Raw genomic sequence first — 12,746 nt, 5'->3', positions numbered from 1 at the left:
TAACTGTGACCTGTCTACAATGTTAGTATCTATTAAGTATTTTGTTTCTTATCACACGAACATCAGCTTTTATATTTATTACATTAAGTAAGTATAGTAGGTAAGTATCTACAGTCTGTCAAGTAAGGGTAGACACTAGAGTCTAGATACTGAACCACAGAATATATTATATTAGTAGGTAGTACAAAACTCAACGTAATTGAAGACGTGAGTGGAAGAATCGAACAAGTAACATTTCGTAACATACGGACAATAACTCATTTTTCCCTAATTATTTTAATAAAACTTATATGTATTTCAGTTGCCGCTAACTACTAATAAATATATAATATTATATAGTACATATTAATTTGTAGGGGCTCCCATAAAAAAAAACGCATTTTTGTTCTCTTTTTTCCTCGATATTGATAACAGGTAGACACTTATAAAATAAAAATACGAAAAAATAAAAATCCGATCTACGACTTTGGATCCTTTTGACGAAAAATGCGGAAACGTAGTATGAATGAAATTTTGCAGTTATAACTAGTTTATATGGCGAAGGAGTGTATAGAGCTAATATTATTTTCAAATTATGCTTTTATCATATCTTTTTTACAAATAAAACATTACAGACCCTACAATGTGCACACTACCATCTTTTTGAATGACAAGCCTATACTTACCTACATACGAATACTCTTTTGTGTAAGGTTGAAGCCTGTTGTCAAATAAAAAATGGATTGTTGTTTTTTTATTAAGTAGATAGGTAAATCTGTAATTATAGTCAATACTTTAAACGGGAAGCCAAAAGAAGAAGATATTAAGGTCGAATTTCGACCATTAGGCGATGTCTAGTAAATTATAATATTTACAAAACAATTAAGTACTTACCTACCCTACATAATTGAATTTGCAACTTAGATAATAATGATTCGTGATAATATGGAAAACCATCAAAATCCTTTGAACTAGCTCTTTTCGTTAAAAGTTTTACGCAATGATATTCTATGTTACTAACTTGGTTTTATGCCAAAAAATATACCTAGATAATTACTGGCTGGATACATTCTTAAAATATAATATGATGTAATAGCATAAGCTGCATAAACCTGTGAGCATAACCCAATAATTTTTAAATTTATTGAACCATAGAGATTACCTACCGTATCTGGGGGCACGGCATTGCCAGCCAAGCTTTTTAGCAAAGGCACAGCCGTTCTGGGGGCACGGCAGTGCCCCAGCCAAGCTTTTTAGCAAAGGCACGGCCGTACCATACTTTTCTCGAAGCGGTTCGCGGCTATTTCACACCCCCTTTATCTTCGATGTTAACAAAGCTAGGGATTTAGAATTTCGGTCACTAGGACCTCCAAATTGCAGGAAATTTCGATAAATAGTTTAATAGTTACTAATGGTCAAAGTTACTACATATTGTCACTCACTGACTGACAGATCATCAAAATTCTAAGGTACTTCTAGCAGACTTAGAACCTTGAAATTTGGTACCCGGATAGATCTTTATTCACAATGAAAGGGAAAATTATGAAACCGACCAAGTGCTAGTCGAACTGGCGTACATAGGGTTCCGTACCGTTAATTTGTATGGGAGCCCCCCGAAAATAATAATTTTATTTAATTTTTATTATTAATTATTAAAGTTTAAATAGAGTTGAGTATGAAATTTTCAAATATGAAATTTTCAAAAACCTTACTGTTACCATTATGGATATAAGTAGAGCAAAAAAGGGAAAAAATCTTTGTTGTATGAGGTTTTTTGTACTAATAGTTTATTTTATTTTAATTGGACTACTTATTAACTTTTATAACGACACCAGAAATACTTACATATTTTGTGAAAATTGCAACTATCTAGCTATTGCGGTTCTCGAGAGCCAGCCTGGTGACATATGGATGGACGACGCATAGACAGGGAAGACTTCTTAATAATAGGGTCTCGTTTTCATCTTTTGGACAGGGAACCTATAAACTGAAAAATAATTAATAATAATATAATAATGCTTTATTAAATAACAGAAAAGATTTTTATGTTTGTAACTTTGCAAGAACAGTATGAGTTTCGACTGCATATTTGTTTTACATACAAAAGGCTTTGAGTTAGTTATGTACATAATGAAAAAATCAATTGAATAATAATAGTATTAACAACGTTAGCAATGAAACAATAATTAAATTCGATTAAAATATAAATGTAATTAGTACTGCAATAAAATATTACACTCCATACTCGCTCGATATATGGGAGTTTTAAGTTATCACATGAAATAAGGTGTGCTCCTTTCCTGCGAGGAACGTCGCTCAGACGCTTACATCAATGCTGCTAATGCTGCTATGTATTCAACGGTAATGCTAAATAGAAATAAAAAAAACCACAGCCGAACTTATACATATAACCTCCTCCTTTTTGGAAGTCGGTTAAAAATGAGCACCTTCAAGTATAAAAGCTCAAAGAGTCACTTATGTATGAATATAATAATTGACTCAGAACTCAGAAGTATTTACGTTACGTTGTCCATCTACAGAATAAACGAAGCGTCAAAGAAAAAATATAAAGGAGATAGAAAATGAGTGCTAAGCTAAGTACAGAAAAGTTATAACGTGACCTGAAAAGAAAAGAAAAGAAAAGAAAAAAACCTTCAAAAAAGAAATGAAATCCCACCAAAAACATTTAAAAAAGTAAAAGGAGCCAAGCAAAATATTGCACTTTTGTCGTAAAAAGTTTTCAGATCACACTCAAGCCAAGTCTTCAACTTATTTTGTAATTTAAGTCAACATTCAGTAAATGTATCAATAGATTTCTTTATTTTATAATTATTTTAATGGCTTGGCAATGAGCAACTTATTCATAAACATGCAGCTGTTCTATTTGGAGGAATTCAAGTATGAAGTCGTGTAAGTATACACAGACGGCAAGCGTAAAGTGTTTTAGTATGTAACGAGTAACGACGCATGTGGCCGATGGTACCCAATAAATCCAATAATTAGCCGCTGATTATGTCTCTAGTGCCCATTGCCAAGCCACTATAATAATTATAAAATAAAGAAATCTATTGATACATTTACTTACTGAATTACAAAATAAGTTGAAGGCTTGGCTTGAATGTGATCTGAAAACTTTTTACGACAGAATTTATTATTCGTAGCGACAGAAGTATTAAAGCTACGCAATATTTTGCTTGGCCCCTTTTAATTTTTTTAATGTTTTTGGTGGGATCTATTGTTTCAGTAGAAAGCTAATAACTATTAAGTATTAGTGTTCGTTGGTGAGCTTATTTTCAACTTGTGTCCCAAATTGTATCCATTCGGTTGAAAATGAGATCCTCATAATAATAATAATATTATAATTTATACAGGATGTAACAAAAACAAGTGATAATACTTTAGGGTGTGTACGTGTTCCTTGTAGAGAGTTCACTGTGAAAGTAGCAGCGCTGAAGGACCAAAATTCTTTTTCACTTTTGTATGGGGAAATTCGTGACGCTCGGGCCCTTGCCCATACAAAAGTGAAAAAATTTTTTCGTCTTTCAGAGCTGCTACTTTCACAGTAAACTCTCTACAAGGAACACGTACACACCCTAAAATATTATCACTTATTTTTGGTACACACTGTATAACTTAAATTTTATTACTTAGAGAAGTGAATTGATATGCCATCTATATTTTGTAATGAGGAACTATAACGAGCCAGTTCTCACTCTATCCTATAGATGCCGCTTCTTTGTTGTACAGTGTACACTTTCAACTAAAATTCAATTTTATTAAATGACAATATTCCATTTAAATAATTCAAGTACACCTCTGATAAAATTTATATTTATGTTTGCTTTATCAAATAACTTCTAAATGATCAATTTATCAGATTTTTTTTTTATGTCATAGTGTCATCTAGTGGCGATTTTTGTAACTGTTGCAACTCTTAAGCTTTATTTCAATACTTCAACTATAAGATAGATGTCGCTAAATTTGTGTTACATTCTTCAACTTTTTATGAATTTAATAAATTAATAATAATTGTCATAATTTTCAACAATTTTGTAAATAATTAATCGATAATTGTGTTTCAAATAATATTTAAATTGCACTAAACATCTCGCAAAGCGTCTTAACGTGGTCTTAACGCACACATAACACACGCAAAGCACTGCGGGGCTAAACTAAAATGGTCACATTTAGCAATTCCTCTCAATCAATTCAGCAAATAAATTGCCAAAACTGTCAAACTGACAAATGTCAAATTAGTACGAATTACTAAATATGAATTGCAAGCAGACTTGCATTTTGCGATTTTAAAAGAATTAATCATAACATGATTCATAATATGATTCTTCAAAGCGACCATTTTAGCCCCGCTGTTGTAATCTGAAACACGTAACAGCAGATTTTTTTTAGCTAAGAAAGTTGGAACCATTGAAAAAGTTGCCTACCTGCATAATGAAAAATCCCACCAAAAAAATTTATTGTAAAATGTTACCGAGACGACCACATAAGGTTTACCATGTGAAAAAGATAGATATGATTACGGCTTCTCCGTATGGGAAGCGCCTTAATCTACTGACCCTAATAAATTCTACCTAATAGTAAGTATTATGTATGCCTCGGCAGCTGTTTCGTTACTAGCTTCCAGATCAAAAACTAAATATTCGCATCACCTCCGCGATGGTAGGGAAACGGCGAGGCCATACATAATATATTTACTGGTAAGTATGTAGAATTTGTTTAAGTTGGGGTCAGTAGGCCGAGTAGATTCAGAGGCTCTACATGAGATCTTATATCTTTTTCACAGGGTAAACCTTATGACGTGGTCGTCTCGGCAACATTTTACACAGGGCCCCCGTAAGGGCTACCTGGCGCCTGTGTGCAAATCGGCCAAGTGTGAGTCGGACTCGCACGAAGTTTTCCGTACCGTTAAAGTACAGAAATAGGCCAAAAATTTAATTTTATTATTAATTAATAAAGTACACATCATTTTTTAGGATTTTTTATAATTTCAAGTGTCTACCTGTTGCCATTATCGATATCGAGCAAAAACTGCCAAAAAATCAGGTTTTTTGTATGGGAGCCCCCATGGAGCCCCCTTGAACATACAGAAAAAATTGATAGCCGAACACAATATTAATAAAACCTCCTAAAACCTAACCTCCTCCTATTTATTTTTTTAATTTTTGTCTAAATAGCTAATATTCTATAGAACATTCCTGCGCTACTTCTGTGTTTCAGGCCTTTGTTGCTCTATTAAGCTAGGAATATTAACTTTATGACTATAACACGGACAGTCTGTCATCATTTTACTTTATTAATCTGAGACTGTCGCAGGAATTAGGTATGTCTAAAAAATATTTGAGTAATGTACCTAATTTACTTTTTTTTATATGAGGTCGAATTTCGACCATTGGGCGATCTCTAGTAAAACTAAATCCAAAAAGATTAAACACGTAGAGATAATGTTGTTTGATTTGTTGATTAAAATGTACTAAAACGGAATTATTACCTCGCTTAGTGCAAATAATTATTATTCAGTTAAAACATGCCAAGCGTGAGACGCCCAGAATATTTGGTTCCGTATGACAGAAAAAAAAAACTATTTAAAAAGTCCATATCTTAAAATCGCTTATTTTGATGAAGCTTGCAGTGTTTGTGTGTGCCCTAAGTTGAACAATACAATCGGAATTGTAGTTCCGGAATTACTGTCAGTTACTGGAAGTTGTTTACATTGTTTCATGAAATAGATAAATCCAATCCATTTTATAGCACTTAGAGGGCTAATGATGATGAACCATTGCTAAGAACACTCTCGATCACACATACACACACAAACTCTTAACCCCCTCAAAACCCCTTTCTTGGGGTTAAAAATGGCTCTAATATAAGACAAACGGACTCCAAATGAAATAACTCAGGTATCGTTTTAATGATGTGCAAATTAATTGTTAGTTTTAAGTAACGCTAGGATTAACACAGCCTTAATTTTCACTTCATATGGATCAGATTTTGAGGTCGGATTTAATGTTTCCGTTATAAAATCTAATAATATTATCCAACTAACTAGAAGAGCTACTGTTTCTTATAACAACCATTCTGACACATTGAATGATAAGTTAACTTTATGACGAAAATTAGAAACAAAAAGTGCCACTCATTTTCTGTCAACTTCTCTTAATTTTTTAAGTATTTGAAGCAGCTATCCCCAACCCGCGGCCCGCGCGCCGCGTGCGGCCCGCCGGGACTTCACCTGTAGCCCGCGTGATGATGAAATACAGTTAGAAATTCGTGAAAGACGTGAAATTTTTCCACTTTTAGGTTTTAAACCGTTAATTTTGAAGAACGTTATTTTTTAACCCTAAAAAATTTTTGTTGCGGTCCGTGACACCAAGACCAATACATATTTGCCGTATGAAAAAAAGGTTGGGGACCACGGATTTAGAGCGACCGCAGACATACAATTTCAAGTTGGCCAACTAAATCGCATACCAATAGCTATAATATACGTCGGTACGGCCATACGTCGTGCGAGCTCTCATACGTCGCTATATTATAGCGACGTATGAGAGCTCGCACATTACATCCATGATCCAACTAAATAGTTGGACACCAATCGTATAATAACCGCGATTCCTTTCCGATTACCTGCAAATTAAAAAAAGTCCAAATTAATTGTGAGTTGTGACAATACGCAATTTAGATGTACGATAGTCGGCCACCTTGAAATTGTATATTCTGCGGAGTCCCCCGATACAATTTCTGCCCAAATCTTATACATAAAATTAAAGTTATCATAATATTGTCTCTGAGTGCGACAAGAGTGAGTTCTTTTTAACCGACTTCCAAAAAGGAGGAGGTTATATGTTCGGCTGTGGATATTTTTCTCTTCATAGCTGTTAGTTTATAGAGCGAGGACGCCAACAACAATTTGTATGGAATTTATTTCAATTACTACTACTACTAGTACTATAGGGATGCTATTTTGTCCCCATATTTAAACATTACTTATTTCATCAAAAATATCCACAGCCGAACATAATATAAGTAAGTATAACCTCCTCGTTTTTTGGAAGTCGAACAGTGAACACTGAAAAAACTAACACTCCCTATTTCACAATTTCTATTCTAACGACAGAGTCGAGACGAGGGGGGGGGGGGGTAAAGTCTCTGAGTGCAGCTGCATTAAGTATTCAGTGACATGTAAATATAACTTAACTTGAATTATTGAACAGAGTTTTAAAAGTTTTAAAGTGTTTCAGTTTGGGTGTGCTAATTAATCAAATTATATCTGATTCCTCCGTAAAAAGCCGTTGTTAACACAGTACAACTCAATTTTAAATGGATTTTTTCTACTCATAATATTCTAATAATGGTGACGTTAAAACCTACAAACATCTGGGAATTTATGCAGATCAGACCGTCCAGTGATATTATGTCTATAAACTTATTTATAAAGGACAACTTCTGTTTTTTATGCATTCATATGTAAACAAACACAATAATATTAAATGTAGGTAGTTATGAAGTTAACTAGATATATCTTAAAAATGTATTAATAAACTCATATTGGTGCAAAAAAGTCGTATTTTTTTTTGTCTTTCTGAAGTTTTATTTTGGCGTAAAGTAACAGTTTTTTGGCGCGCCAAATTACTAATCTAATAAAATAAATTAGTTTCATCCAGATAGTAAAATATATTTTGTGATAAATAATAAATTATGATAAATATCATCAAAATCGGTCCAGCTATAACATTGCAATAATTCGATGGATGCAAACAAAATATACTTTTAAAAAAACTATTAGATATAACAGGGTATTAAAGTTGGTAAGAACCAATACATAATACTTAATAGATATACTTAAAGTAATAATTTGTTGATTAATTATAATGCTTAAATCTGTAAACTACTTTTAGTTCTATTAAACTACTATCATGGCCTGCTTACAAATGGTTTTATTAAGCGCTTTTTGTAACTGAGAATATCATTAGAAGTTGATAATAGACATTCTTAAGACGCATTTATATAGGTATTATAAATTAAGTATAATAATTAATTATAACTCCTATACAGTATGAGTATACACTTTCCCGCGATAAAAAGGTGTCCTATGTCGTTCCTCTTAATTTACTCCTTTAGGAAGGACATCGACCATCGTACCTACTAAATTTCGTCAAATTCGGTCCACTAGTTTCTGAGCATAGTGTCAACACAAACAAACATAATATTTTTAAGCATGATTAGATATTATTCGAATACTATAATATGACATTACATTCCATGTTAGTACTATCAGAGAAGTTGATTCCTATGCAAATCGGGGATCTAAGTAGTTTGGTTGCGTTACGTCAAACCCAGCTGACAGATCACAATTAACATTGAATTGACATATTCGACCAAATAACGTTGGTCTGTCAATTGCATAGGAATCAACTTCCTCGATGGTACATTTTTTCGGGACAAAAAAATATCCTTTCCCGATACCCGGTTTAGCAGTTTGGGCTTAAAGAGACACACAGACTGACAGACACACTTTCACATTAATTATAATATTGGTATGGATGGACGGTGGATGGTGGCATGGTATGGATGTCATAAATCATAATTTAATAACAATATTAATAATTATTATCTAGGTACGTATTGACAGTAAGATCGTCCGTGGCCTATTGGGTAGACCTTTGATTCGCACTCGCAGATACCGGGTGGAGGCGTGTACCAATGAGACATTTTGTCATTGGTACACGAAAACATCGTAAGGAAACCCGCACACTGTTAGTCCCAGACGTAATAATTGACCCGTTCTTTCCTCTGGAGTCTGGACTAGGCCGACTATGTTGCGAGAATGCCGTATGTGCTTGGGCAACCATTCGGTAATTTAAAAATCTTGTCCCAGGCACTACAGTATTTGAGGAGTGGTTACTTCGCTCTGAAAAAATCATCCACAACGGACGCAAAGGCCTAGTTTATTGACATTGATGCATCGCCACCGCCAAGATGAGTTTTTCGTTTCGGTGTAGCCTGTGGTGTAGCCTGATCTTTATTATTTTGTCAATTTGACGGATTACAATGAAGACTTGTTATTTCCGACCTACGAATAATAAAAACAGGAAGAGTAAACTGTGTCAAAAAAGTTCACGAGTCTACAATATGCGTTTCGGTGTAGTCTGATCTTTATTATTTTGTCAATTTGACGGATTATAATGAAGACTTGTTATTTCCGACCTACAAATAATAAATTAATTAAGAAATTTAAAAAAAACCCGCCAAAACAACTTTAAACAGTAATGAAATAATATTATTTACTATCTTCAAGTTCAAATAATTCCTAACTTGTGTAAAGTAATATTTTAGTCCATATTATTGTTGTCACGGTGTGTCGGGGGACCGCCAAGTAAACTACAACCTACAACCGCCAAGTCGCTGATTACCTATCTCGATTCAGATCGCTGTGAATTGATCCTTAAACTTGTTATGCGAAATCAAACATCTACATTAGCGGTCCCCTGACACACCTTGACAACAATTATGGACTAAAATATTACTTTACACAAGTTAGGAATTATTTGAACTTAAAGATAGTAAATAATATTATTTCATTACTTTTTAAAGTTGTTTTGGCGGGGGTTTTTTAAATTTCTTAATTTTATTTTATTTCATACTTTTTAAACTTGTGTTGGTTATAGTGCAGAATAATTCCTATCAACAGAATCATATTCTCATGATTACCATCTATCAATGTCCTTTTCGATGAGGCCGTTAATATGAGCTCAAACATGAAACCTCCAGTTTGGGTTCATAAGAAGCTCGGTTCCTATAGAATCCAGGTGATGCTGCAGCAGCAGCATGTAAATATTTACTTACTGTTTATACTTTATCTACTTCTTACTGGTTGTCGCAATTAAAATGAGCCCAAACACGAAACCTCTGCTCTAAGTTGGCGAGGAATTGGATATCCTATTGATTACCAGGTGATGCTGCAGCACCAGGTCAACTTTGCATTTTTATGTGTATACGTATATAGTAACAAATGTCACGAACTAGAATGAAATATAAAACCCATCAAACGACTACAAGTTGCTAACGGCCTTTCATGAACCAGATAAACCCTGATTGTCCAGCACTGAGCAGGCTGATGATGATGAATTATAGCTAAGAACACTCTCGATCATGTCAGCTTTCAAACAAAAAAAACTAGATCAAAATCGGTCCACCCGTTTGGATGCTACGATGCCACGGACAGATACACACACAGACAAACAGACAGACACGTCAAACTTATAACACCCCTTTTTTTTGTCGGGGGTTAAAAATGAAGAAGAGTAACTGTGTCAAAGTTCACGAGTCTACAATTATAATATGTGACCCGAATACATCCATAAAGTATGCATGTATTCGGGTATATTCGGTAAACAATTTTGTGTAAATATAGAAATTGACAATTAACATTAATTAATTTACGAAATTTACGAAAGTAAGCCGTTGACATCAACGGCTTTATTTCGTAAACTAGCTGTTGCCCGCGACTTCGTCCGCGTTAGTATAGTAGATCACGTCCCAAGTATTATTTATTGTACAAAAATATTCAATGTACAGTATTGACTTTCCTACGATTTTATTATATATAGATGTTCCGCGCGGTTTCGCTTCCGTAATTTAGGAATTTCACGCGACCGTACATTTTTCCGCAAAAAATAGCCTATGTCCCTTAACGTGGTCTATTCTTCATGTTTGCCAAATAACATAAAAATTGCTCCAGTAGTTCTTAAGAATCTTAAGACAATAAGCTATTTCATATAATTTCCCCCGTTTTTTCCACATTTTCCTCTATTTCTTCGCTCCTATAAGTTGTAGAATAAAATTATATAGCCTATAACCTTCCTCGATAAATAGGCTATCTAACACTGAAAGAATTTTTCAAATCGGACCAGTAGTTCCTGAGATTGGCGCGTTCAAATAAGCCCTTTCAAATAATTTCCCCCCGTTTTTTTCGCATTTTCCTCTATTTCTTCGTTTCTATTAGTCTTAGCGTGATAAAATATAGCCTATAGCCTTCCTCGATAAATGCGCTATCTAACACTGAAAGAATTTTTCAAATCGGACCAGTAGTTCCTGAGATTAGCGCGTTCAAACAAACAAACAAACAAACTAACTAACAAACTCTGCAGAATTATAATATTAGTATAGATTTGAGAGTGTTTCTTTGCTATTGCCATATAATATTTTAGTGTGATGTGCGAAAAGGAACCAAATTCAAAATGGTTGAAGTATGGGAGTTTCCTTAGTTTTTATTATTCGTAGTTTCCAACCTTCATTTGAGCCAAAACCATCTGAAATCGTGCTTTTGGTCACGTACCAAATTAAAAAAATCACCTTTAAACACAATGACTTTGTAAAACTTAGAAATAAACTTGTTACATTTGACCTTAAGTAAGCCTATTTAGTTTACCTGTTGTTATAATATCTTATATCTTTAAACGAGCAATTCTTGTATATATAATATGTAATTGGAATCTCGCAATCGGCTCCAACGATTTTCATGAAATTTACTATTTAAGGGGACGTTTCGGGGGCAATAAATCGATCTAGCTAAGAATTTTTAGAAAATGTCATTTTATTCGTGTTTTATATCAAATACCGAGCAAACATCGGTCAAATAGCTAGTTATAGTAATATTACAAATTGCGAAAAGGTATCTGTCTGTTTTTCTGTTTTTTATTACTAACTTAAAACTTAAGGATAGGTCCCTTGTATAGAGTTATCTGTATAGAGTTATCTGTGAAAGTAGCAGCGCTTAAAAGGTACTTTTGACTTCTATGTTTCTATGAGAAACGCCACAAGGACCTGAATTTGCTCTTACAATATTAAAAAAGTAACTGTTTCAGCGCTGCTACTTTCACAGAATAATAATAGCTCCCACGCCGGTTTCGGTGACGGTGGCCGGTTTAATTGAAACCAGCAGGAGTAATTTTATATTGCCCAAGTGTGTGCGCACTGTGCAGTACCAAGAGCACTATCTATTCCTTTCACTCTCATAACCCAGTGGGACGGAATACCGACACGACTGGCGAGAGATCAGGCGCAGGACCGACTTTTTTACATGCCCATCCGACGCATGGATCATCTTTCTTGTCAGACAATCAGGTGATCAGCCTGCATTGTCCTTATCAAACTTGGAAATAATATGTTTACAATGCGAGGATCGAACCCACGACCTCTGTTTTATACAGGGTGTAACAAAACTAAGTGATAAATATAATACTTTTAGGGTGTGAATGGGTTCCCTGTATAGAGCTCGGAGTGAAAGTGGCAGCGCTAAAAAGTAACTTTAAATCATTTTATGGGAAAGTTCATGACGCTGGGGCGTTTGCCTATACAAATCACAATAAAATCTGCTCTTTCAGCGCTGCTACTTTCACAGTGAACTATTTATAAGGAACACATACACAAAGTACTATCACTTCGTTTTGTTGCATCGTGTAGTTATATGTAACTATAAAAATTATGAAATTACTGAGCACAGAATATACAGTGTGTTTGTGTAAACACCGTTATCCTTGAAACCATCAAATGAGCCCGTCAAAATGAACAACTTTTTCTATGAGAACAATGCTGGGAACTCAAAAAAAAAAGCCGTTTTCATACCCACACGCATGCCCGGATCGGCAATTTGTATGAAGACGGATTTTTTTGAGTTCCCAGCATTGTTCTCATGGAAAAAGTTGTTCATTTTGACGGGCTAATATGATGGTTTCAAGGATAACGGTGTT

The sequence above is a fragment of the Aricia agestis genome, chromosome Z (assembly GCF_905147365.1).
Source record: "Aricia agestis chromosome Z, ilAriAges1.1, whole genome shotgun sequence".
NCBI classification, from domain to species: Eukaryota; Metazoa; Arthropoda; class Insecta; order Lepidoptera; family Lycaenidae; genus Aricia; species Aricia agestis.
This window is presented reverse-complemented; position numbering follows the sequence as displayed.